The sequence below is a fragment of the Notechis scutatus genome, chromosome 5, assembly GCF_049901735.1.
Source record: "Notechis scutatus isolate UNSWTSFEM ecotype Mainland chromosome 5, rNotScu1.2, whole genome shotgun sequence".
Lineage (NCBI taxonomy): Eukaryota > Metazoa > Chordata > Lepidosauria > Squamata > Elapidae > Notechis > Notechis scutatus.
Window position 1 is genome coordinate 95,093,189 of NC_142013.1, and position 27,091 is coordinate 95,120,279.

Here is a 27,091-nt window from a genome sequence, read left to right on the forward strand (position 1 = left end):
AGTAGAGTCCTGGAAAAAGATAGGAAATTTTTGCACGAGGAACCTCGTGCCCTTCTTCAATTTTGTTAACCTGGAGAGTGATTATGGATGCATTAGCTACTTATGAACAACCGCTCCTATCACCCCCGAAGAAGGTTTGCCGCTTTACCATGCGGTACGTTTGTTGCCGCCGACGGCACCTCCAGATAAATCTGGGGACTGTCTGGCGCTAGAAATACTTTGTCAGAGGATAAGAGTTTACCTTTAAGGGTTCAGGTGGATGCAGTTACTGCAGCTATTCAAGAAGCAAAGAATAGAGGGAATTATCAGGAGATGATTTGGTGGAGTTTGGAGTAGAAGTTCAACTTAATCCAGTGGAAATTGTCATGGATGCTGCATTAAATCCGCAGCGGGAGTGGAAGCCTTTACAGCTCAGAATTTTGAGGGAAGTTAAGCAAGCAGCAAAAGAATATGGTGTTAGAACGCCATATACTCAGGCATTGTTAGAAGCAGTTGGTTATGGAAATAAAATGATTCCGGCTGACTGGAAAGCTCTGTTGAATATGATTTTAACTCCAGCTCAATATTTGGTGTTAGATCAGAAATGGAGACAGCTGGCAGTCCAGAGGGGAACAGCAAATGTTACCCCAGATCAGCTTTACGGAGCTGGTAATTTTACAACAGTGGAACAACAGAGAGATGGTATGCCTGAGGAAGGGTTCATTCTTCTCCCACAAATAATTTTTCAAGCCATAGGGTCTCTCCCTGATGGCGAAGGTGGTGAGAAGACCTTTACTAACATCAAACAAGGGAACAATGAACCCTATGAAAATTTCATTAGCAGACTGAAATTGGCTATTGAAAGACAAATTGATAATCAATTCGCCCAGAAAGAGTTGCTTTTTAAGTTAGCAGTAGAACAAGCTAACACAGATTGCAAAAGATTTTAAATCCACTGGTAGCAAGTGAGAGAGAGAAATCGCAGATTTGATTAATGCATGTAGGAAGGTTGGGAGTCAGTCTTTTAACATGGAAACTTTAGCTCTGGCTTTACAAACAGGACATGCTCAGAAGGGGAATTGTTTCAATTGTGGGAAGCCTGGACATTTTAAAGCGCAATGTCGGGCTCCTGGAGGAGGTCAAAGTCAGCAGAATAAGAGATCAATGGGACAGGGTGTTCGTCCTAAATCAGTGTGCCAAAAATGTAAGAAAGGATACCATTGGGCATATCAGATGCTCCTACAGTTTTTACTGATGGAGGGAAAGTTTATGGTGCTTGTGTGTGGAAAGATACATCTGGAATTTGGCATACAAAAGTGACATCAGAGCAGAAGTCTGCCCAGCAGGCAGAACTTGCTGCTGTAGTTTTGGCTTTTCAAAATTTTCACAATCAGGATTTTAATTTAATAGTGGATTCATTGTATGTGTATAATTTGTTACCCTTTGTAGCAGGTTCTTATTTGTCTCCTGGAATATCACCTGATATTTTAAGATTGCTTTTGTTGTTACAAGGATGTTTGGAGCAGCGTGTGAATGTGTGTTTTGTTGCTCATATTCGTAGTCATAGTAATTTGCCTGGAATTTTATCACAAGGTAATGCCAAAGCTGACAGTGCTGTAACTTCAGTCCTCACTGTCCAGCCATGGGATAGTCATAGTTATTTTCATCAAAACGCTAAAGCATTGGCACAGCAATTTAAACTTACCACTGCAGAAGCTGCTGCCATAATTCAACAATGTCCAACTTGTTCAAAGCAGGGCACGAATATCCCTATGGGAGTTAACCCCAGAGGGTTGAAACCTTCAATGATTTGGCAAATGGATGTTACTCAATATCCGCCATTTGCGCCCTGGAAATATATACATGTAACTGTGGATACTTACTCAGGATTTTTAATGGCTACCCCTCAAAGAGGTGAGATGGTTAAACATGTCATCAATCATTGCATTAAGACTTTTTCAGTTGCTGGAACACCTAAAACTTTAAAAACTGATAATGGTGCGGCTTATCGGAGCACCGGTTTTGATCAGTTTTGCAAAAGTCATAATTCCACGCTCAAGACCATGTTGACTAAATTAAATAAAAAAGGAGGGAAGCTCCTGGGGCTTCCGGTGATTCAAGATCAATTAAATCTAGCTTTATATACTTTAAATTTTTTAAATTTGTCTGGTAACCCCCCTGCGAGCGCGGCCAGCAGGCATTTTTCTTCTCCTTCTACAGATGCGGTGAGACCTCGGGTGTTGGTGCGGTTTCTTCCAGATCCGGCATGGGTTCCTGCTGAGCTGATAACATGGGGACGTGGTTATGCAGCAGTTGAACATCTTGGTCAAATTCGTTGGGTTCCTGTTCGGTGTGTTCGGCCTGATCATTCGCAGGCACCTGTGAAGGAAGTTTCGGAGGAGCAGGATGGTGCATCTGTGGTTCCTGATCCTGCTGATTCTGCCTAATCTGTCCTGGGCTGCTCGGGTGCGGAGAGAGCAGCGACAGCATGTTCAGCGTGCCGGAGATTTGGGCGATGATTTGTGGACAGATAATAATTACATTAAAGATTTGCGCACAACTGCCAAAAACTTGAACATCACCAATTGTTGGTTGTGTATGCACCTTCCTGGGAGAGTGGGAGAAGGACTAACATTGCATGGAGTGCCTTTTGAGGAAAAAGATTTAATAAAGAATGCAACCTGGAGAAAACAGTTGTCTTGTGCTACAACAGAGCAATTCCAGATCCTAACCATGGGAGGTAATCTATGGACACAAATTTCCCAAGGTCTCATCCCGCCTTTGGGAATTGCTATGAACTATAGGGATATTCATATTTTAAATAATTTTACTGTTGCTATGTTTAATGATACTATAAAGAATATTAAGATGATTAATGTAGAAATGTCTGAAATTCGTACAGTTACTTTGCAAAATCGATATGCTTTAGATATTATGTTAGCTGCCCAAGGAGGAGTTTGTGCTTTAATTCATTCGCATTGTTGTGTTTTTATACATAATTATGAGCCAAACATTACAAAAACTGTTCAGGACATGGAAGATCGTATTGCTCAGCATCAATCTGGAGCTGATGGGTTTAATGCATCATTCTGGGACAGTCTGTGGTCCTGGCTTCCTGATGGATCATGGTTTCGCTCCTTATTGCAAGGGTTGTTATTATTATTGCTATATGTATCTTATTATGTTGTTTTATTCAATGTATTCCTAATCTATTACAAATGTGTACCTCAGTCTTCCGGCGTGAGGGATCAGGTCATGAGGGAACTGTGTACTATGCCACTAAAACACCCCCTATCTTTGAATAAATAAAAAAGGAGGGAATGTGGTAATATAACCTATTGATCATTTTATCATTTTCTGTAAGGCCTTTGTATAACTAGCAGTAAGTCTAGGAAGATGTGGGCATTCTTGGTGGGGGTAGGAGTATCTTTGCTCAGAGTGCCTCATTCTGTTTTGATTCTGCCAGTTTAGAAGGAATAGGAAAATGGGTGAAAGTTCAAGGTACAAGATACACAGTTGTGCTTTCTCATGGGACTTTCCAAACTTTCCCATGAGACTTTCCGTGGCTGTATGATCTCATCCTAGCAAGGTAACATCTGGGATTTTCCAAGATTGTGTGTTCTCAAGCTGGTGAAGTAATCTCCTGTTGAGGTCATTGTTTTCTGAATATGCATACTGTATATTTTGCTTGTGTTTTTTCTCAATAAATACTGCTACCTGAGTTCTCTCAGGGTTGGCATTTTCTCAGAGACAGTTCCCTGTGTCTCATTTCAATGTCAAACCACCATACCCCCCCCCTAAGCTTAGTACAAGCATAGAAGGTTATGATCTGAACTAAGAAAAAGAAGAAATGTATCTTGCTAGGCAGAGAAAAAGGTGGTGATGGACATCACCACCATTATCATCATCATGATGTTGACCATCAGTCAATAGCAAGAGGGAGGATTCAAAACTGTATTGCAAATAGTACTGGGCTAACAAACCGCAGCAGCAGATAAGATGTTAAGACATCACAGGACATATGTCCTCTCCTAGTTGTCACCTTCTAGCTCTATACTTGGAAAGCCACCCCGTTCAAAGTAAGCACTACTCAGTACTCACCATGACCAAACTTTATATGAGAATATGTCTTATTACATATCCAGAATATGTAACACACACATTTATAAAATTAAATCTCTAATTATCCCAAATATAATTTGAATTCCTATAGGAGGTCTCCATAACCTTTTATTTCTTAGACCAATAGTGTCAAATAGATTCACAGTCAGTTAAGCTTGGTAAAATATTTAGTGTTAGTAAAATGATTTTTTAATGGAACTTAAGCCCCTCTCTTCAACTAAGCAACCATGTCAACTGTAACGGTTGCATCTCTCAAGGTTCTCCTGGCTCTTCTTAGAAGCGTTTTGCTGTTACTTTTAGATGAAGACTATCCAGTGGTGGGATTCAAACTTTTTTTTCTACCAGTTCTGTGGGCACGCAGGTGCGCCTAATGTGCGCTTTGCGCGCAGGCAGAGCATTCTAAAACGGGCAATTTTAAGCTTGAAAACTTACCTTACTGTCAATGTTGATGAGTAAAACAGCTGAGGTGCGGTAATCTGCTTTGCCACGTGAATCAGCAGAGCTACAAACAAAGGAACTATAGGACAGAAAAGGGCGGGTGCGGGTGGGTGGGGCCAACTGCTGTTTGACACTACCGGATCTCTAGAACTGGTACAAACCGGCAGCATACCACCACTGAGACCATCTATCTATATATATCAGCATACTCATGAAAATAATCATGTCTTTTTAAAATGTTAATTTATTCCTTGCCTTTTAAAAACACTGGCCTCCATCTTACCTTTCCTATTTTTGAGTGCAGACTGGAGGGTGCCTTCAAAACAGATGGCCCAAACTTGTGTGACTCAAACCTCCACTGTCCTCTTCAGGAGACATTGAAAGGTGTCTAGTTCTTGGTGTGTCTTGGATATACTCATTTAGGTTGCTACGAAGGTCTGCTTTGGAACCTGCAAATCTGCTGAAAGGAGCAGCAGGCATAGAAATTCCACTAAAACAATTAAGAACATCTTTCTGCCTGACATTTGCTCACATTTAGGAAATCTTTCAAATAACATATTTTCATGTGGAATGTGACTTTCTGTGTTACTTTATGTGTAAGATAACCAAGAGGATTTTATGTGCATGTGAGAGACAGATAACACATAACAGATAATCAGAATTGGAAGGGACCTTATAGGTCATCTAGTCCAACCCCCTGCCCAAGCGGGAGACCCTACACCATTTCTGACAAATGGCAGTCCAAACTCTTCTTGAAAGTCTCAAGTGATGACGCTCCCACAACTTCTGTGGGCAAGATGTTCCATTGGTTGATTGTTCTATGAGAAAGTTTCTCCTTATTTCCAGGTTAAATCTCTCCTTGTTCAGTTTCCATCCATTATTCCTTGTCTGGACTTCAGGTGCTTTAGAAAATAGCTTGACTCCCCTCCTCTCTGTGGCTGCCCCTCAAATATTAAATATACATGTCTCCCCTGGTCCATCTAGACTAGCCAAGCCCAGTTCCTGTAACCGTTCTTCATGTGTTTTAGTCTCCAATCCCCTAATCATCCTGGTTGCTCCTCTGTACTTTTACTCTGACTCTTTTGCTTCTCTCTTTGGGATCTGCAGTCCATGGGTTCCCATTCGTCTGTCTAGGGCAGGATTGTTAAACTTGATTTCATTGAAGGCTGCATCAGGATTGTGCTTGACCTTGGGGAGTGGGCAGGGTGTATGTGGCCAGGGTGTGTGTGGCCAGCTCGATGTCACTCATGTCAGGGGCTCCTGTGGTGACCCGAGCATTCTGCCAGCAAAAATGGGCTCCTCCTGAGCTCTGTTTTTGGCTGCAATGACCTCCTGCAAACCTCTGCCAGTGAAGATGGAGCTCCTGAGCTCCATTTTCACTGGCAGAGGCACTGTGGGCCAGTCCTTTGATGTTTCCAGGGTGGCACTGTGGGCCAGTTCTACTCACCCTGTGGGCTGGATCTGGCCCCTGGGCCTTGAGTTTGACAGACCTAGTCTAGGGCAACATCATGGGGAAACTTCGTTTAATGATGGCTGAAGCAAATCCCATTCATTTGGAGAAATTATCTGTCCAACTCCGTCGCTCACAAAATAGGCATTTGTGTTAAGTTCTAATACATTCTTACAACCATTTAAATGTATGCAACTGATGTGGATTGTGATACTTCTCTCTGCAGAGTGGGCAGTTGCTGCATCAGTGGCACCACTAGCTGATCCTGGCTGATCTAAAAAGAAAAACAACAAAGTAGGCTCTGCCTGGGTTAGTACTAAATATGGGATCATCAGAAATCTCAGAATTGTAGACTAAACTGGGAAGTAGAAATGGTAATCTTGGAAGAAAAGAACAGCAACTCATTGACACCATATTGATGCCCCCCCTCCAAAAAACCAAAACAAAAAACAAAAAAAACCCCAGCTTGGTTTGAGATGAGCCATCTTTACCTCTAGTCGGAAAGTTGATAATAGTTTAAACATTAATCAATGAGATATATTTATTATAGTCTAGTGGGGAAAGTTTTAATTAATTAAGACTTTTCCCAATAGGCCATAGCGAATATATCTCATGATTAATGTTTAAACAACTATCCAAAGTATTTATGCTATTGTCATTGCTAAGGAAGAGTCTTGTGTTTAACAAATTGTTATACAAGGTGTTCTCATAAAATTTGGGGAAATTGTTCCCACAAAATTGGATAGAGAATTTTGATAGGCCATTTATGTCCACATCAAGAGAATATGGTATACCAGGAACTGAGAAGATAATGACCTGGATTTTCTAGAGAAATTTGGAACAGAAATAATATTACTGTATATACTCGAGTATAAGCCTAGTTTTTCAGCCCATTTTTTGTGCTGAAAAAATCCCCCTCGGCTTATACTCGAGTCAGATCCCTCTGAAAAAAAAAATGGTGTGGAGTCGCGGCCTCCGGCGGCAGCGACTCCCAACAGCCAACCGGGAAGGGAAAGGCAAAAGCGCTTTGCCTTTCCCTTCCCGCGGCGCGGACTGGGGCCATGTCGGCGGTAGTGACTCCTGACTCAGGGGCCTCCGAGGGGGGAAGAGAGTGACTCCTGCCTCCGCTGTCATCATCATCTTCTTCTTTTGGGTTAGTGAATCAATTAAACCTTTCATGATAGTGAGATTGTTTCCCAAATTAATTATTTTTATTTTTGAAATTTACCAGTAGCTGCTGCATTTCCCACACTCGGCTTATACTCGAGTCAATAAGTTTTCCCAGTTTTTTGTGTAAAATTAGGTGCCTCGGCTTATATTCGGGTCGACTTATACTCGAGTATATACGGTAGTTGAAAGATATTTAGGGGAACCATCAACCATTGCTATAGTTAAGGCACTATGACACGTCAGGACGATGCAAAAGTAATTAAAACTACATTTTCAAACACTGATCTTGTACACTGTTTTGAACCTATAACGAAGAAATAAATAACTTAAAATAAAATAAATGGGTTTTGTTACATAGATAGTGTGCCTGCTATGCATGCAGTTTCCACATGGACTTACATATAGCTTGAAAGTCCCGCAAATTTCCTATGGGCTGCTCACTTTCCCAAGGGCTGCAAATTGTATTGCTTCATATGCAGTAAATGATGTGTACGTTGTTAGGAATTTAAGAAATTACTAAGGAGTTTCTTACTTTACTTTTTAAAATAAGAAAATGATTTCTTTAAAAAAAATGTTTCTAATGTACAGAAAACTCTATTTCTCCAGAATACCCCAAATACTCCCCAATGCAAGATATTGTGTGGGAGGGAAATTATTAACCATCGGGAAGAATTTTGCTTCCCTGACTCTGCTGAGAATTTTAATTTTAATTATTTTTTCTTAAAAGAAGAAAAAATACAATAATTGCTGTCATTGCTTTTGCAAAGCTAAACTTCTTCCCAGGGTTTCAAGCCATTAAAAAAAAATCCCTTGCGCCCAAATCAATTTGGTTTTAAGGACTCTGACATTTCATCATCAGTTTCCGTTTCAAAGCAAACCATAAGGGGAACATTATGTTGGATGAGACAGACATGATTGACTTCCACAAAGTTTTCTCTGTGGCAGAAACAAAATGGCGTGCTCTGTGGAGTTTCACATTGCTCAGTTTCTCCTCCTCCTCCTCCAAAAACCTCTTCTGTTACAAAAGTAAGCTTTTCCTTCAGTAATGGGAAGTTTTTCAACTAATTTTCAGGTTTTTCAGAATTACAACAAGACTAGATTCAATGCATCAATCATACACTAATAAAGAAAGAAAACAACAAAAAATGATATGAATTTTGGCCACTGAAATAGGTTTGTTTTCAAACTAAAGACATGTAGAAATGTTTGAAATAGAAATATATAGATATCCTGAAGTCAATGCTGGGGACCAATCTATTATTACAAGGTTACTATACTATCTGACCATATCATAATTGTTACTTACTGAGCACATAACAATTAGTCCACCCTGTATGCTCCAATAGTACCTTTGATGACTTGTTGACACTTTAATACAATAAATGCATAGCTCTACCAATGTAACTCTAAGAGCAGGGCAGAAGCCCAATGTTTTTTAAAAGAATAAAAGCAGTGCTAGAGTAACTGCAGGTTTTAATTTGAAGAAAGATGGAGGAAACTGACTTTTCATATTGTAAGTTTGAACTTTCTACCAATGTTGCCTACTCATCCATTTCTTCTTTCTTCTCCTCTGTCTTACCTTCCCTGAAGAAGCCGGCACAGTGCCTTTTGCAAAAATCAAACAAATGCTCTTTGTCAGGCTCTAGAGCAAACAAAATACCCCAAATAAGTATTAAATAACCCAGCAGAAAAATAAAGAATCTCTTAGGAGAATGTGTTAGGGGATTGTGTCATGTGTCTTAGCCAAGAAACGACAATAGGATTAGATATTTTCCTCCTCAGCGCTTTCTCTCCCCTGTGGCATGATAAAATTGCCTCGTTTAAAAACACTTTTTCACGATAGTCCGTCTGTTTCGTTCCTTCCTTCATTGCCTTGTTTGTTTTTTGCGTTCAACCACTTAACAACTTTTGCCTGATTCTGCTCTTTGCTGAATTAATGTTATTCATTTAATGGGAATTGTTGTTTTTATGTCTATTTTGTTAGTCTCTCTGAGGAATCCTTTTTTCATGGCTGAAGAAATTATTTATCAGTCAAGCTATAAATAAATAATAAAAGATTCACGCTAATGTCACATATGGCTTAAACAGTGAAGAAATTGGAAGTTTGCTATACCGTCCTACGGGCAAGGGGAGGCAACTAACAACTATCAAAGCATCTTCATTCAAATTCTTTGAGGTTTTGCACATTTTAATGCAGAAATGTATTTGACTTATTTCCTAAGAAAATTTATATGGCCTCACAACTCACTCATGCTGATTCAGTGGGGCTTACAGGAAAAAACCCTCAATACAAAGCCCAATAACCCCCCCATTCTCCTGGTGATAACAATCAAATCAACCACTTGATGGCTCCATATCATCAAGGAGTCCCCAGGCCCATTGCCAAAACCACGTCTCCAAGGTTTTTTGAAAGAATGCCAAAGTCGTACTTCCATAGGGAAGGTATTCCACAGAGAGGGAGCTACCAAAGCGAGAGTCGTTCTTCTTGGTCCCATTAAATGGCCTTCCTTAAGAGATGGGACCATAACATACCCTACCTCCTTTCTCTAGTGTAATGGGTAGGTGTAACTGGGAAAAATATGGTTCTTCAAATAATCCATGAATAGAAATACTATGATTATTGTTTTAACTCTATCAACGCAAATCAACTCTGAAGCTGAATTTTCCTCTATCATGGCCCAATTCTATTCATATGATGCTCCTCACCGGGAAGAACATTTTGGACAGTTTGAATCCAGAACCGGTGTTTAAAGAATGTTGAACCAACAGCTAGGGAATTAGCAAAATATAGTATAAACCAGGGGTGTCCAACCTTGGCAACTTTAAGACTTGTGGACTTCAACTCCCAGAATTCCTCAGCCAGCTGAGGAATTCTGGGAGTTGAAGTCCACAAGTCTTAAAGTTGCCACGGTTGGACACCCCTGGTATAAACAATCCTGAAACAGAACAATGGATCTACTGATTTTCCAATTAAAAAACCCCATTCTTTGCCTTTATTTTCTGAGATGAAGTATGGATCCACATATATTTCGTTATCCCTAACAGTAACTTTCTGGGCAATCTCAGTCCTTTGGTAGTCATTTTCTTTGTATGAACCCTACTAATGGAATTACATTTTGAGAAAAAACAAGTAAGCATTTTCTCTTATCTGATTCATACTGAGCTGTAATCTTGAAGTCGCAAAAGAATAGCTTAGAAAGGTTAAATAAAATCTTTTGCACATCTGATTTATGACACTCATTGACATGAGCCCACGAAAGTTCAGCTTAAGAAAAAGGACATTATTTAGTGACATTAAAGCAGGCACGTCCAACTCATGACCCGGGAGCCACATGTGGCCCTGGATAGATAGTAATGCAGTTCCACAAGATCATAAACTTTTAACATTATCATGTGATTATATACTGTATGCGTTAATTGTATTATATATTTTATGTGCAGCTCAAGACAATTCCTCATCACTTAGAGTGGCCAAGACAAGACAAACGTTTGGACACCCATGTATTAAAGGTTTCCATTCCAACTGCAGTAATACCACTTGGCTTTTGAGTGCAATTCAAGGGCTGATTGTAATATTTAAAGCCTTATTTAAGACCTGAGTTTCTTTGTGACAACCTGTCCCCATAAGATGTTATGGATTCCTCTGAATCAGAGGCTGAAGAGATAGATCCAGGGGTGGGATTCTACTGGTTTGGACCGGTTTGGGAGAACCGGATGTTAAGTTTTTATTTGGTTCGCCGAACCGGTATTCAACCAACCAGCTGGCCCTGCCCACCCCATCCCTTCCAGGAGTCTCCACGCATCCCATTTTTGATGCAGGTAAGTGCAGGGTCCCTATGGAGGCTCTGGGAGGGGTGAAAATGGACCTTTTGGAAGTCTGGAAACGGACCTGTTTTTGGCTTCTGGTGGGCCTCCAGAGCCTGGGGGAGGCCATTTTCACCCTCCCAGAGGCCCAGGGGAAGTCTCTGAACCCTTGGGAAGGCAAAAAACGGCCTCCCGGAAGTTCCAGTAGGCCACACCCACCATGGTCATGCCCACCCAGCCACCACGCAGCAAACCGGTTGCTGGGATTTTTCAATCCCACCCCGGATAGCTCCCCAAGCTCTTCAGCTCATTTTTCTCCTCATGAAGTTTCAGATTGTGCATCAACCTTCAAATATTCATTATACAAAAATAATTTAATGAATACTACTTTAACTAATATGACTAGCAATAATCACTACCACCACTACAACAGGCTAGTCTCTTTGACCAATGGCAATTTATATTAACCACTTTGAGGAATTCTGGGTGAGATTCATCAGGTTGTCAGCTTCAGGAGTTGGCAAACAACAGCCACTGAGGTTGATTCAGTAGAAAACCAGCAGGAACAAATGCAGGAGGATTCAGATGATAAGGACATGAGACCAGGGTATCGGAGGAACCACCTTATCCCAACGGGACTAACCTGCCCCACTCATTCCAATGGAAAGAGCCTATTTCAGATGTTGTTAGCCAAAGAATTTCAGCTGGTGGGGTCCAACAGAAGAGGTTTTTCTGCTGCACTGTCCTGCCCTCTGGAATATTTTCCTATCAGAGGTGAGATCCATCCCTACACTCCTGGCCTTTCAGAAGAGCCTAAAACTTGACTCTGTTGCTTATTCTGAGCCCTGACACGGGTTTGCTACATTGGGGTAGCTGATGAGGTAGAAAGATTCTCATTCCAAGCTTCCCATCACCTTGGTTTTTAATTTTTAACTTTAAATTTTTAAATTTTAAATTTTTAACGTTTTATTCTAATTAGCACTTTTTAAACTTTTTAATATTAATTATATTGTAAGCTAACCAGTGTCACTGTATCAGTGAAATTTAATCAATCAATCAATAAGGGGCAATTACTGGCAGAGTCCTAGATTGTGTTAGAAGTTTCAGAGACATATCATTAATCAATGCCTGCATCTGGGCTTCTTAAGAACAGCTGCCAGAGACTGGACTCTGTTGGAAACAACTCACCAACCTTGGATCTATGTTCTTGCTTCTTGTTCTGCTCTTTGGCTTTTGGCTTACATTCAGACTAGCTGACTAATTAATTAGGTGGGAATGACAGTCATGGACCATGTTTGCTTCTCCATTGCTGCTGCATTCCATTTCCCTGAACATGTGCTTGGTTGACTCCAACAGCTTGAGTTTGGACCAAACTCTCTGACCACTGGCGATCAGGCAAGGTCTCACTTTTCTGTGTTTTTTTGGAGCAGATAACCATATACTTAAATCTTATATATCTGTAAGGAAGGGCTCCCTGGGGGGGTCCTAAGCCAAGGGTATGTCATGATTAGGGGTCATGGAGACATGCCTTCTGTACTATTTCCCCCTTTTTTTGGAATAGGTTCAACCTCATGTTTCAACTGGCACAACCGTATTGCACTTAAGAAAACTATTAAGACTTGGCTGCTCCAACCAGCTTGGGACATGATAATGTAACTAAACACTTACAATAAAGATTTGTGTTATTGATTGTAGATTGTTGCTTTTGATGTGGTGTGAGATATGAGAACTTTTCTTGTTTTGTACTTAGATGATAGAATAATAGGTTGAAAAGCACCTTGGAGATCTTTCTAGTCCAACATAAAATTGTTTATTATTTTAATCCTTTAACTTGTAATTGTAGGCCACTTAAAGTTAGTTCATGACTGAACCAGGCTATAAGACTGAGGAATTAAATAAGTAAGAATAAATAAGGCCTTTTAACATCATCATACAACTCTTGAATTCTATCATAGATAGTTATTTTCTATAGAAGATATATAACTATCTATATATTATCTATATATACTGTAGCAGTATTCCAGTATTTGAGGGGCTGCCACAAAGGAGAGGAGGTCAACTTACTTTCCAAAGCACCAGTAGGCAAGACAACAAACAATGGATGGAAACTAACCAAACAGAGAGACAACCTGGAATTAAGGAGAAATTTCCTAACAGTGAGAGCAATTAACCAGTGGAACAGCTTGCCTTCAGAAGTTGTAGGTGCTTCATCACTGAAAGTTTTTAAAAAAGACTAGACAGCCACCTGTCTGAAATGGTGTAGGGTCTCCTGCTTCAGCAGGGGCATGGATTAGAAGACCTCCATGGTCCCTTCCAGCTCTATTCTGATTGAATAGATGGAAACTCATTTCCTGAATGTCATATGGATCCACCCTTGAAGATTATCTGGAAGCTCCAGCTAGTACAGAAGGATGCAGCTAGAGTATTAGAGGGACATATCTTCTATAGAAGAGTTCAAGCTGGTCTTTGCTTTTGGATAAAGTTGACAATCAATAATATCTATATGTATTTTATGTAGACATAATCCTGATTATATTGTATTAATGTTGTGTTGCTCTGAGGCTATATGATTGGGGCAGGTTTCAAATACTGTAGACAAACAAGCAAAATCCCCAGCTACTTAGGTAATCAATTCATGGGTCTCTCTCAGAGGCCTCATACTGGTTGGTCTCTTGAAAAGCTAAACAGATTTGGGTCTAGTTAATACATGGATAGTAAACCAATGAAAAATCCCAAACCTGTCAAATAGAGACCCCACCCAACAAAACAACACTTATGTATTGTTGCCAAGAAAGCAACATGGATGTGCCTTTCAAGTAACCAGAAGGATACCACAACGAAAAGGAAACATTGTAAAGTATACTAAACAGCCCTGTTTCTGTATTTCACTGATCTTAGGAAGTCACATGATCATCAGTTCTTATGCTCCCTGCCAGTTTTCCATGTAGAAAGTCAATTTGGTAGGTGGCAGGAAGTCAAAAGTTCTGCTCACTTCCGCTGGATTTTTTTGCTCAACTGTTAGGTTAAGGAGATATCTCTGAAATGATGACCCAACCAGTCATGGGTTGTCTAGTACAGTGGTCCCAACCTTTCTGGCTTCACAAACGACAGCCTCTCATGGAGTTGATCTCAAGGAGTTGGTCTGGTAGATGTGGGAATATTTCTGAGAAAGGAAACAAGTGAACCTAGGAAAAAAAGGGGTTTTCTGAAGCTGGGATAGGAAGAAAAATCTGATTGTGAGTTACAAATATGATTACCATTTCAGGGTTCAAGGGGGAAAAAACAGACTAACAGCACCATGGTGCATTGTGACTTTGCAAACATTCTATTGCATGCATAAGCCAAAATTCCTCTTGAGACAGCTGATCCCCACTGATAAGTTATAACCAGCACTGATAGTTATGTAAACAGGGGTGTTCTGATCTGCTTTAGCTGATAGGACAATATGAACCTAACATATAGTTATACTTTAGTTATACTTTTAACATATAGTTATACTTTAGGAGTGATACGGTAGCCTAGAGGTGGAGCTCTCACCACACAATCAGGAGGCTGTGAGTTTGATCCTAGGTAGATGCAGATAATTCTCTCTCTGGACACAATGGGAATATATCTATTGAACAAAACTCCACATTGGCGACAGGAAAGGCATCGGGCCATTAAAACACTCTGCTAGCTCCATTCAGTTGCTCAGACTCCACCCCATAAAGGATTATGGGGTCATTAAAAGAAGAAGAAGATGATGATACAGGCAGATTTTATGTGTTCTTTCCCCCAAGGATTCAGAGCCTTTAGTACCTTTATTTTCCTCCAACTTCCACAAATATTCAACAAGTCTAGAAACGTTCCAGTTATGTCTTGAAAATTTGGTCTGTTGTTTGTTCTGAAAACCTGGGCTGTTCTGAAGTGCTGATCGTAAAGAAATGCTCATAAATTTGGATGCTTTCCCAGAGATGCATTGCTCATAAACAGCGCAGCTCAGCTTTCATAGACTTCCATGGGACTTATTTGGAGGGGGAGTGAGTGGTCTGAGGAAGAGCTTGATATAAATGCTTTCCAGAGTGAGTGCATTTAACTGGCAGCCAAGAGGGAAAATCATAATCTCATTGCAATACCGCTGATGAGATGAGAAGCTAAACTGTTGTGTGTTAATGGAAGGAAGAGAACAATTGGCTTTGGGGGTTTCATAGGAGTTCAAAATAAGATGTAACAATGAAAATCTTTATTATGCATTTGTGAATATTCAGTTCAGAATATTTTAATTCAAATAAAATGCCAATTGAAATAAAAACAAATTGAATGTTTTTGCTCAAATGCAACACACACACACACACACACACACACACCTGTCTTCCTTCTACATAAAAGATTCCACTAGAACTTGACCTGACATGATTTTCTGAGTCTGGAACTCTTAAGCCTGGAACTCAACTTGACATGATTTTCTAAGTCAAATTGACGTCCTGAATAGCAAAATTTAAATTTTGTAAGCCATCCAGAGTCACCAATGTGTGAGTTGAGCAAATAAACAAACATACATACAAACAAACATGATTTTCATAGTTCTAATATTTAGTTCTCTGGACTAAACATAGTCATATATGATAGTTATATTGTCTCATGTATTTTTCCCCTTAGATTGTTAGAATATGTTAAATTGTTTACCAGGTATAATTATATTAATCCCAATATATTGTCACTAGCCCATAATGTGTTATATAATGTCATGGTACAAGAACATGTAATTCTATGCAATGTACTGTATATGTGTGAAGGTACAAATAAGTATGTATGAAAGTTGAAGTGCATAATAATGGAATACACACTATTCAATGCATCTCAGATGTCAAAAAGGAAGACTTTGGGCTCTACTAAATAAGAAGCATGATACTTCAAAGAAGACTTGAGAAGAGACAATTTTCACAACTGAAGATGGCTTCCAAAAGAGCAAATAGTTCCAATAGGACTTAGAAGATGTGGAAAAAGTACCAGTGAGACTAGCTGCACTTTTATGGACTACTGATACTTCATTGGAACCTATAAAAGTGTGTGGGAATTGTAGTCCTTTGGAGTCATCGCCTTGAAGAACATCCCAGTTCAATTCACATGCATTTTAAATATAGTTGATGGAGATGGATTTTGAGTTGGGTAGTAAGCATGGATGAACTGCATGTGAATCAGAGGTGGTATTCAGCAGGTTCTGACCAGTTCTGGAGAACCGGTAGCAGAAATTTTGAGTAGTTCAGAGAACCAGCAAATACTACCTCTGACTGGAGATTTTATAGTATCCTTCCCCTGCCACGCCCACCAAGCCACGCCCACAGAACCAGTAGTAAAAAAAAAATTGAATCCCACCACTGCTGTGAATACTAAAATTATGCATTTGTAATTGTAAACTGCTTTTGTTTCTGCATGTCCTTAGTCTTTCAGTAAAAAAGAACAAGCACTAGCACTGGTCTTCATGAGATTCATGAATCTCCTTGAAAGATCTATAATAAAAACATAATAATCTGAATCTACAAACTATGAAGGGTTGATCACTGAAAAATATTGCTTACATCTATCTTATGCATCCCAATATTCAATAGTGAAATAGAATGCGCTAGCAGAATGTGTTTTATTCCCCCCCTTCTATTGTTGAACAGCCTCTTAATTGTGCCATCCCATCAGTTTGCAGAATTTTACTAATATGGACTTTAGAGTTTTCACAGTCCATTACACTGGTGCAATCATAATTATTGCTTTAAAGGTCAAAATTAAAGTTAAATGTTTTCATCAGCCTGTTTTTCCACATTTCCAAAACTGTGGGTAGATAGGTGGGATATAAATAAACAACAGCAGGATTCTTTTCTACCTTTTTTTTCAACCCTTTCCAAACTATTGCTCCCACTCCCTTACCAGGGGATTATTGGTTTTGAGTTCCCTGTTTGAGCCCAATTGAGATTGCAATGTTTTCTTCCTTGGATCCTTTGTTTGCATTCACCTGTTGGGTGAGGAAAGATAGACACAAAGGACAGTTGGTTCATACTGTAATTATTTTTCAGCCCTTCAAAGTAGACCAGACTAGAAAACCAAAATTAAGAATGCTAGTATTACTATCATTCCTAGGTTACAGTAACTGGTTCTTGCAAGTCTAAATATGCTTCCTCTCCTTCCTTCATCTTTGTGAGAACTAGGTCAGGTCAGGTTTGAGACACTATTTCAAATTACATTTCTGTCTCAGACTTAAATTTCTTTTATATGTCCATAATTTTGGTTCTTTTCTCCTGTACCTCACTGTTACATTACAGTTTTAAATAAACAAGACTTTCCTGTAGAGAGGTCTTTCTGTTGCATAAATTTACTCTCCAAATGCAAGGAGATGGAGGAAAAATCGCAGAGGGAGCAAAATGAATTCTACCTATCATACCAAGCTAGCATGTCATTACAACACTGGAGGAAAGCTATGGTGTTTTTAGGATTTATGCCCTGACAGCAGAGTCCTTTCGCTTTTCAATCTTTCCCTACAGGTAGTCCTCAACTTATGTCTGGTTTCTTAATGACTGTCCAAAGTTACAACAGACCCTGGAAAGATACTTACGGCCCTGTTCAAAAGTTACATTGGCTGCAGTTCCTGAGAGGTGGGTGAGGAGTAGTCTGAGTCCTGTAAGTCCCTCAGGTGGATGGATGAGCAGTTGGCAAAGGCCTAGAAGCTGTAACTGCCATTTGTATTAGTAGCTTCTTTAGGCTCCCTGGTGGGACTGAATGGTTGGCTTGGGAACAGTCTCTGACCTGGGGGAATCCCAAAGGGCAGAGAGTGGAACATTGGATGCCTCAGGGCAGGCCTTGGGAAGCTCCGAGTAGGTGGGCATGGATCTGCGCTAGGCCTCCAAGGGCCTGCCTACCCCACAATCACCCAATGCTCCACTTAATGACCTGCACATTTGTTTCATGATTCATTGGGGAGAGCAAGGATGGGGGTTGTTGTTAGGTTTGACCCTTCACTTAATGACTGTTGTAACCTTCTATAATGAATGGGTGTTGTGGCCTGTCAGTGGCCAGAAGAGCTGGCAGCAGATTCGGACAGTGAGGAGATTGGGGAGGAACATGGGCCAGTCCTGGAGTATGGGGAATGCACTGCATCGGAGGCAGAGATGGGGCCAGAGCCATCTGACAGTTATCAGCTGCCTTCAGAATTGGACATCAGTGAGGCAGAAAGACAGCTGGAGCCTATTCCCAGTGTGCTCATGCACAGAGTTGCCAGATGAAGGGAACAGCTAAGGAACAAGGGTTGACTTGGGAGTAAAGCCATAGGTGGATGGTGAATGGCCCCTCCCATAGGGAATAAAAGAGGAGTGAAAAGGGAGTGGGGTTTTGCAGAAGACAATTTGTTCATTCCTGCATTCTTGCCAAGTATTGTGGCATCTGAAAGATAATTGGCCTGGCCACTCTCCAAGCCTGATAAAGGTCTGTAATTGGGAACTATCTTGAAAGACTGGCCGGGACTTTGCTGGAGATGAATTCACTGTAAATTAAATAAAAGGGGTTTATCAGAATGAAGACTCGGCTTCGTGCTGTTGGGGAAGCCTAGGTCAGAACAGTGGGCTCCATTAAAGTCATAAGTCCAGGACTACCTGCATTCTCTCCTCACCTGCTCTCTTGCCTACCTTTGAGCAGACTATGAACTAAAATTACAGAAGCTGTCCAATGCAGGTAGTCCTCCACCTACAACAATTCATTTAGTGACCGTTCAAAGTTACAATGGCACTGAAAAGAGTGGCTTATGACCATTTTTCACACTTTATGACCATTGTAGCATCCCCATAGTCACGTGATTAAAATTTGGATGCTTGACAATGGTTGCAGTGTCCTGGGGTCATGTGATCACATTTTGTGATCTTTTGATATGCAAAGTCAATGGGGAAGCCAGATTAACAACCGTGTTACTAGTTTGACTACTACAGTGGTTCACTTAACAAATGTGGCAAGAAAAGTCATAAAATGGGGCAAAACTCACTTGACAAGTTTCTTACTTGGCAACATAAATTCTGGGCTCAGTTGTGGTTGTGAGTCAAGGACTACCTGTACTGACTAATCTTAGATTAGGTAGGATTGAACTTGGTTAGTGGTGTGTTGGGACACCAGAAGATCTCAAATAAATCTCAGGACTGAGGCAAAATTGAAAAAAATAATTGTTTTCTTAAGGTGATTCATATCAAGTTCATATTGCTGTCAAGAAAACTACATAGATATTTCATGAAGTCTCTACTTTTTATTGAACTAAATATGTTATATTAGTCAAAATTTATTGTCCCTAAATATGTCATCAAAGATTGAAATCTCCTTTGTTTCTGTTGCTGCTGCTCTTCTTCCCAAGTTTTATTTGATTTCTTCTAATCTATTTAAGATTCAGCTTATTATCTGCCAGCTAATGGGAGAAAGAAAACAAACACATTTATCCTTAGACAGACTGTTCCACTCAATTCCTCTGTGCTTCACTTCACTTAAATGTTAGAATGGGCAGTGGTTGCCCCTCTCCCACAACCCAGAGTTTTTTCTTTTCACAAAAATCTTCCCGTTTCTTTCTTTTTAATACCTCCTAAGTGTGCATTTGCTCTCTTTATTCATGTCTTACTCAGGTCTTCTCTGAACAACATACACTTTGCCTCACCATCAGTCCTTCCAGGAAATTTGGGAAACCATAAGGACAAGCTTATTTCTCTCCTACCGCTATTATCTTTTCTGACCCTCTTCTTAATTCCCTATAATGGCTCTCTGTGCCACTGTACTTTAACAGCAAGCTTTCAGTCTCTGTATTCAGGCATGTCAGCCTTTTTGTTGGCCTCACTGCTGAGCCATTAAGAGGAGCTTGTGGGACACAGCATTAGGTAAAGCTTTTCCTTGCACTGACCTTCTTGAATCCAGAGTTTTCTTGAAAAAGAATATGTGCTGGGGTTGCAGGGAGAGAGAAAGTGACGAACAAAACAATCATTACTCTGCAAAGAATTAAAATACAAATTGCAGGAGGCTAACATTAAATGTGAACGAATTTAGCATATCTGTCAGGTCTGCCATCTTCAGCTGCTTCGCTTTACTTTATTGGCACCCTGCCATAACTGGAAAGAGGTGGGGAGGAAGGAATTTGGGGAAGTTTGAGTTGGAGAGAAGAAGACAGAGGAAGGGGGGGGCGGGAATCATGTTGACAGGAACCAGAGGTGTCAAACTGGAATAAGCCAGTCATCAAGGATGCTTGGCCTGGGAAAGGAATGCGAAACCATTCCGAGAAGCACCTGACATCAAAGTGATTCCCAAAAATCACAATGTGATGCCATTGGATACTGTTAAAGTCCTCAAGTGGGGAGGGCACAGGAAGAAGAATTGGTAACCCTTTGCATGGGGATACTTCACTTTTGCTTCAGCCACTGAACTTTAGTAAAAGAACCTATTACTTCAACCAAATGGAGTCAAGTGTGTTTCTTTCCTAAGGATCCAGCTGGGGCAGGTCTGACAATATCACAATTGCCAGAATAATTGTTAGAGACCTCACGTTTATGCACAGGTCTCTTGGGAATGTATATACTTACTGCATATATTTGACTTTTTTTTCTTATATCCATTCTGTGTCATACTACTAAGTAAAAATATCCCAGGAGAAGGTACTTGCAAGCCATTTTTGTGTTGCTGTCATGGCATGGCAATGAAATCCCCAGGCATAAAGACTAGCTCAAAGGAAATGTTATTTTTTTTAAAGCTTATTCCTGACATAAATTTCATTTTCTGCTGGACCATTGGGGTCTTAGAAGTTCAGATGTAAAACTGTGCATTTAGTTAGAAGGAGAATTCAAATTGTAAAATCATTCTATTTTAAATCATTTTACAGAATTGTTGAACTTTCTAACATTTCTATCAAATAGAAAACATTATCCAACCTAATTATTGAACATTTTCTACAGAATGAATTATATATTTTAACAATTAACAATAAAATTTAACAATTAATATAGGTTTAATAATAGCAGTTGGATTTCCAGTTTCCAGTTCAAGCTCACAATCACTGTTGTTCAGTGATTTGTACAATCACTGAACAAGAGATTGCTAACCAATAAGAAACCATCAATAAGATGCACCATTTTCTCTAGATATAATATAAAGTGCAAATTAAGTACATATTTATATTTTACTGAATTTCCATTGCTGCATACATTTAATCATTTTATCAATCCTATTCACTACAACTTACAAAAAAGCCGCAGCAAATTTTCTGAATTTTTCACTTTTAATTTGATCTAGTCTCTTAAGTATTCTACCTTCTTTCTGTAATTCCTTTTATCTGCTCTGCTTATTTGGAGACATTGAAACCAGTGAAATGTTTCTTATTGCAACAAAGAAAAATTCTCAAAATGTTCATATTTGTCTTATTATTAATCAAACCTTGGAGTTCATATGAGTTATTATATTTCATATTCATATTCATGAAAACAAATATTTAGTATGGAAGCAAAGGGGAAGCCTAGACTAGTTCTTTTTCTATGTCTATCCCCTACTTTTAATGCACTGTTTATAACTAAACAATCTTTCATAGATTGTGTATTTCTATTTGTATCAAAGTCAGAAGCTATCAGGAAGGCTGCCTCCTCCATAGAGGTAATGTATCCATGTTATAATCCAGTCTGAAATCTGAGTTAAACAGCTAGTTTGATAATACAATTCAAAATATGATAGTACCAACCTGCCTTGTTCTTTCAAGTCTGGTCTAATTTTTCAAATTATTTCTGTTGGAAAAGAGCAGGTACAGCTGGGACGCAGAGTTAAGCACATATTCAGTTTTGAGTCCTTGCATTCCCACTGATTAATATTAGGTGCAAAAAATCAGATCATTCATAAGGTTGCAGTACAGAAGATTTATTTAAGCACAAAAATCTGGTCAACTAAAGTTCAATACTAATTTGCTTCCAGATAAGGGTCAATGGAATTCAGAAGGGGTTAGACTTGGAATGCATGTTGGAATTAAGGATTCTAAACTAATGACACATTAAACTCCACCCCCTGTTCTGCCTGTTCTTCTCCTATACTTTTGCCCTTCTTCTGCATATTACAGAAATTATTACTACCACCAAGGATATTTTTTCTATGCTTACTAACTTCAATTGTAAATTAAAAATAACCATTAAGTCATATGCCTTGTTAGTAGCCAACATTTTTATTGATTGCCATTTTTATGTGAACTGCAACCTATTGTACCTTTTCTGATTCTTATAATAGGGAATAGGGTATTTCTTTATTTCAGCTAAGGAATTTAATTAGCAAACATTTTGTCCAAAATAATTGCTCTGAGAACTATGCAGTTAAATCATTTTCAGGGGGGAAAGGGCTTATTACTTTAATTCATTTCACAGTAGCAAATTTTTATGGGCTATTTTTCTGCATTTATTTTGAAATTCATGTTGTGCACGTAAATTATTTGAGTAAAATAGACTGAATGGCTATAGGTTCAACACAGTGTTTAAACTCGGACAGACATATTGGCTACCATATTATAATAATGCCTTCCCACAACATTGTCAAACTATTTACAAAGACTGTATTATTATTCTTTTCATCCTTCCTATTACCTATCTCCTCCCACTTATGAATATAACCTTGTTGATTGTATCTTTACAATTTATATTGTTTTATTTGTTTCCTAGTATTATTTGATTGTTTATTAGTAATCTATGACTATCACAAAATGTTGTATCTTATGATTCTTGATGAATGTATATTTTTTTTATGTACACTGAGAGCATATGCACCAAAGATAAATTCTTTTTGTGTCCAATCACACTCGGCCAATAAAGAATTCTATCTATCTATCTATCTATCTATCTATCTATCTATCTATCTATCTATCTATCTATCTATCTATCTACCTACCTACCTATCTATCTATTCTATCTATCTACCTTTATGGAACTTTAATAAAGATGCCAAAGAAATATTACCTTTTTAGTTTCTCGATCACTGAGAAAAAGTAATTATTCAAGATGTATGGGGACCCCCAAAATAAAACAAAGCAAATGTTTGCAAAATACAAATTACTTTGTAACCCTCCACCCAATTTCACCTTTTAGAATCTGCAGTTGGGTTTCTGGATTCTGAAATTACACTCAGCCACTAATCATCCAAGTCAACACTAGAGATTAAAACATATGGACATTTAAGCAAATGATATCTATCATAGCTGAGAGAGGAAAGTGGATGTCAAAACTCTCTGATAAATTTATCAACCCTTTGATGTATTTATGACAAATACCAGGCTTTCAGTTCTGGTCTGATATTGTTTCCTTATTATAGATTGAGGAAAGAAGATTTGAGTTTTGAGATTCATTGGACATTCAGACAACCCAGGGGTTAGCCTAGAAAGTCCTGTCTCCATATTCACTTAAGCTCTATGTGTCAAATAAAATTTGATTGGTCTGTTTGGACTAGGTGACATTTAAAAAAAAAATCAAATATTCCAGTGACATCTGATTGACCAACCCCATATGGTAATTTATTTAAAATGGTGTTCAAATATGACTTTTGGATATGGTTTTCTTTCATTATTGCTCCCCCAGCACTAGAATATAGTAATATTAATTGTATCTATCCCAATTCAACAATCAACCCAGAATTCTCACTCAAGACACACGACCAGCCTCAAATTACCCTGCTTTGGACATTATGCCAAGACCCAGCTCTCTGAAGAAGGCTCTGAGATTGGGAAAGGTGGAAGGGAAAAGAAAAAAAGGATGACCAGCAACAAGTGAATAGATTAAGTTACAGTGGTGATGAATGCACCATCAGAAAAAAAAAACCTGAAAGACCAGATCAGGGACAAATTATTATGCAAAAAATAATAATTCTATCTATGTAGTCACTAAGTGTTGACAATGACTTGATGGCACCTAATCAATCAATTTAACAAATATCTCAGGAAATCAGTAGAAAACAGAAGGAAACTCAAGAGGGTTAATATCTTCCAAAGTTTATTTAATAACATATTTGAATATATTTCTTAATTATTTAGTTTGGATGAATATTTTGATCAGTCCCAAGTCTCTTTCTTCAGTTGCATTTCTTCAAGATGTTGCTCAGATAAAATCAGATATAATTTACTGGATTAGCATTTCCAGTGACTGAAAATGACTAGATGGAATTATCACAGCAGTAGGCAAAGATAGAGGAGAAAAGCTCCTTTCTTCCTTGGAGTTAAGCCAGCTAAATGAAGATTTTTGGTGATGCTTACTTCTCCGTTAGTTTTATCTAAGTTAGGGCTTAACTTTACTTATGTAATTACTGGCCAATAAACAGCTTCTTGAGGGGAAAACTTCTCCTAAAGTTATTGTTATAGGTAGTTCTCAACTTACAATCCTTCACAAATGAAGGGAAATATACATGTTGCAGGATACTGTTGCAGGATCCAGTCTGACTCGGTCACTATAACCAGAGGTTTAATCTTTCAAACTTTTGGACTTGTGTGAGAGTCCATCTTTGGTAGTGGTAGGGTCTATGACAACTCACTGCCATCAACTTGCTGCAGCCAATTTGCCATAGGATAACTCGCCATAGCCAACTCACCACAGGGCAACTTGCCATGGGACAAGAGTTCCACTAATATCAAAGAAATCATGGAATAGAATCATTAAAGAAAGGATGCTAAAGGAAGGACAAAATGAAAAGTGAATGACAAAAATTAAGATATTTTAAAAAATATTTTAAATAATTAAATTGAATTTTTGAATTGTCCCGCATCGACTTTCAGTAGAGTTGGCCATGGTGAGTTCTCCTGTAGCAAGTTGGCCATGGTGAGTTGGCTATGGTGAATTGGCTGGGACAAGTTGAATGTGGTGAGTTGGCTACCATGAGTTGCCCCATTCTGTCCTCAGGGAACTTCTCTCTTTTTCTCTCTCTCCTTCCTGTTACAACCCTTCATTGAATGACAATTGAAAATCATGGCAGTCTTGGAAAAAGTGACTGACAAATTGCCCTTATGACCATCACACCATCCTCATGGTCACATGACTGCAATTTGACTGCTTGGCAACCGGCTTGCATTTACAAAACCTGTTGTCATTGAATGATTGCCATTTGCACCTTTTATCTCTGCCTTCCAACAAAAAACACCCATCAGGGAAGTTGGGTTCACTTAATGTGACTTAACAACCACCATAAAAATTATCATAAAGTTGGATCTGACTTAATTTATGACCACATCAAACTTGTTGGAAATTCCGGTCCCAACTCTGAAGACTCCCTTATAGCCACACTTAAGAAAATGAGGTGTAGCAATTATATTTGATCATTACTTCTCTGACTATATTTGGTTAGGGAGAGCCGGAATTCATTTTAAGTGAGCTGTGTTATTAAACATCACAATGATTATATATAAGATGGTAACACTAAAAAGGAAACTGTTGGAAGGAAAAACCTTCATCAAGCCCAATCCTTAAGAAAAATTTCCAAATACAATACATGACAATCTTGCTCTTTTGCTGCTGGCAGATCTTATTAAAACAGGGCTGAAATTGCACAGGAAACATAACTTGTTAAATAGACGGAGATAAACATTATCATCTGTACTCCAAGATATCGCATTTGCCTTAGCAGTTCTATCGCACACCAGTGTCCTAAGTAAACCAGAAAGTGATTTATCTGAAAGGATTGTCTTCCCATTAAAGCAAATTTGTGCAAAAAAGCATATTCCTTCAGAAATCTCAGTAACGTTGCCATTCAAACTAGCAGGGAACGCAAATCTCTTCCTCCATTAATCAGGACAATCAAACTCTGCTACAAAAAACTGCCCAGTATTTCAGATGTGAAGAGTTTAAGGGCCGTTTGACGTAAAATATTTTTTCCTTCATGGGAATAATTTCAGGAGAGCTGAGCAAAACAAGTACCCAATGGAGAAAGGTAGGGAAGATGTTCAATTGAGCTTGGCTTTTACATCTGTCTGCCTTTGCTGAGTTTGTTTATAAAAATAGATGAGGAAAACTCAGCTTAACCTCTTTTCTCATTGGAAACTATTATTTTACGACTCTTCTGCCTCACTAGCTATAATTCAGAATCACAGATATGAAATTTAGAGGCCTGGGACAATAAAAATAATTTGTATTGATAATTAAGACCAACAACAGATAGATGATTAATTTAGTAGAGCTTTCCCCCTTTTTATCTCATCTTATTTATTTTATTTGAATCCCACCTTTATTATTTTTACAAATAACTGAAGGCAGTGAACATATCCAACATACCTTTCTTCTCCTCTTTTCCCAACAACAACCACCCTGTGAGTTGGACTGACTGGTCCAAGGTCATACGGCTAGCTTTCATGGCTAAGATGGGGCTAGAATTCCCAGTCTCCTGGTTTCTAGCTTGATGCCTTAACCACTAAACCAAACTTGCCAACTATACAATTTCTTGTGGCTATTTCTTTGAGATTCCCATTTCTATATGAGAAGGGAAGAAAAAATCTATAAAAACAAAGACTGAGCAAAATAAATATTTAAAAACATTTGAAAGTTATAAGCAGTACTTCTAGGAGGTATATAATGCATGTAATATTCTTTATTTTTAGGGACAGCTCCAAACTTCCATCAATGCATCCAGTACAGTAGTAACTAGAAAGCTTGGGAAATCACATTAGGAGGACTTTTAAATGGAAAAGGGCAAAAAGATCACAAAAGAAATAACACTGAGAAGTTACCATCAATCATACTTGTGGGCTGATCAACTAGGAAAGCAAAATGATGTGGTGAAATAGAGTCGGGATACCAGCTGTTCTGATGATAGATACTTTGGCAGAGGTTACTAGGCAAGCTAGAGAAACATGTGAGTCTTGAGTTGAAGCAATTTCTCCCAAAGATGGAACTAAACTTGTTGCCTGATAAGCTAAGAACATTCCAGAAGTCACAAATTCCTCTTAGTTAATCCAGACAAAAATTTAATGTTTTCCCTCATCGCATTTCATTTGGCTGCATAGATTCATTTCGCCATAATCTCTTCTGATTTAGCTTTTAGAAAAAAAATTTTTTTTTCCACTATTTATCTAATTGTAACAAATACATTTTCTGAACTGTTTATTTATATAACTACTTTATTAGTAGGCCTCACATTTAAGACAGGATCTAC

The 27,091-nt window shown here is 38.8% G+C and overlaps 1 long non-coding RNA gene across 1 annotated transcript in view; it reads right to left on the reverse strand.

Annotated features, from left to right (window-relative positions):
• LOC148130584 (uncharacterized) overlaps nucleotides 1-26,691 on the reverse strand; it is a 56,442-nt gene extending 29,751 nt beyond the window's left edge. Inside the window, exon 1 of the long non-coding RNA XR_015750002.1 lies at nucleotides 26,667-26,691. This is a non-coding gene — a long non-coding RNA (uncharacterized LOC148130584). The remainder of the gene's footprint in view (nucleotides 1-26,666) is intronic.
• Between the last annotated feature and the right edge of the window lie 400 nt (nucleotides 26,692-27,091).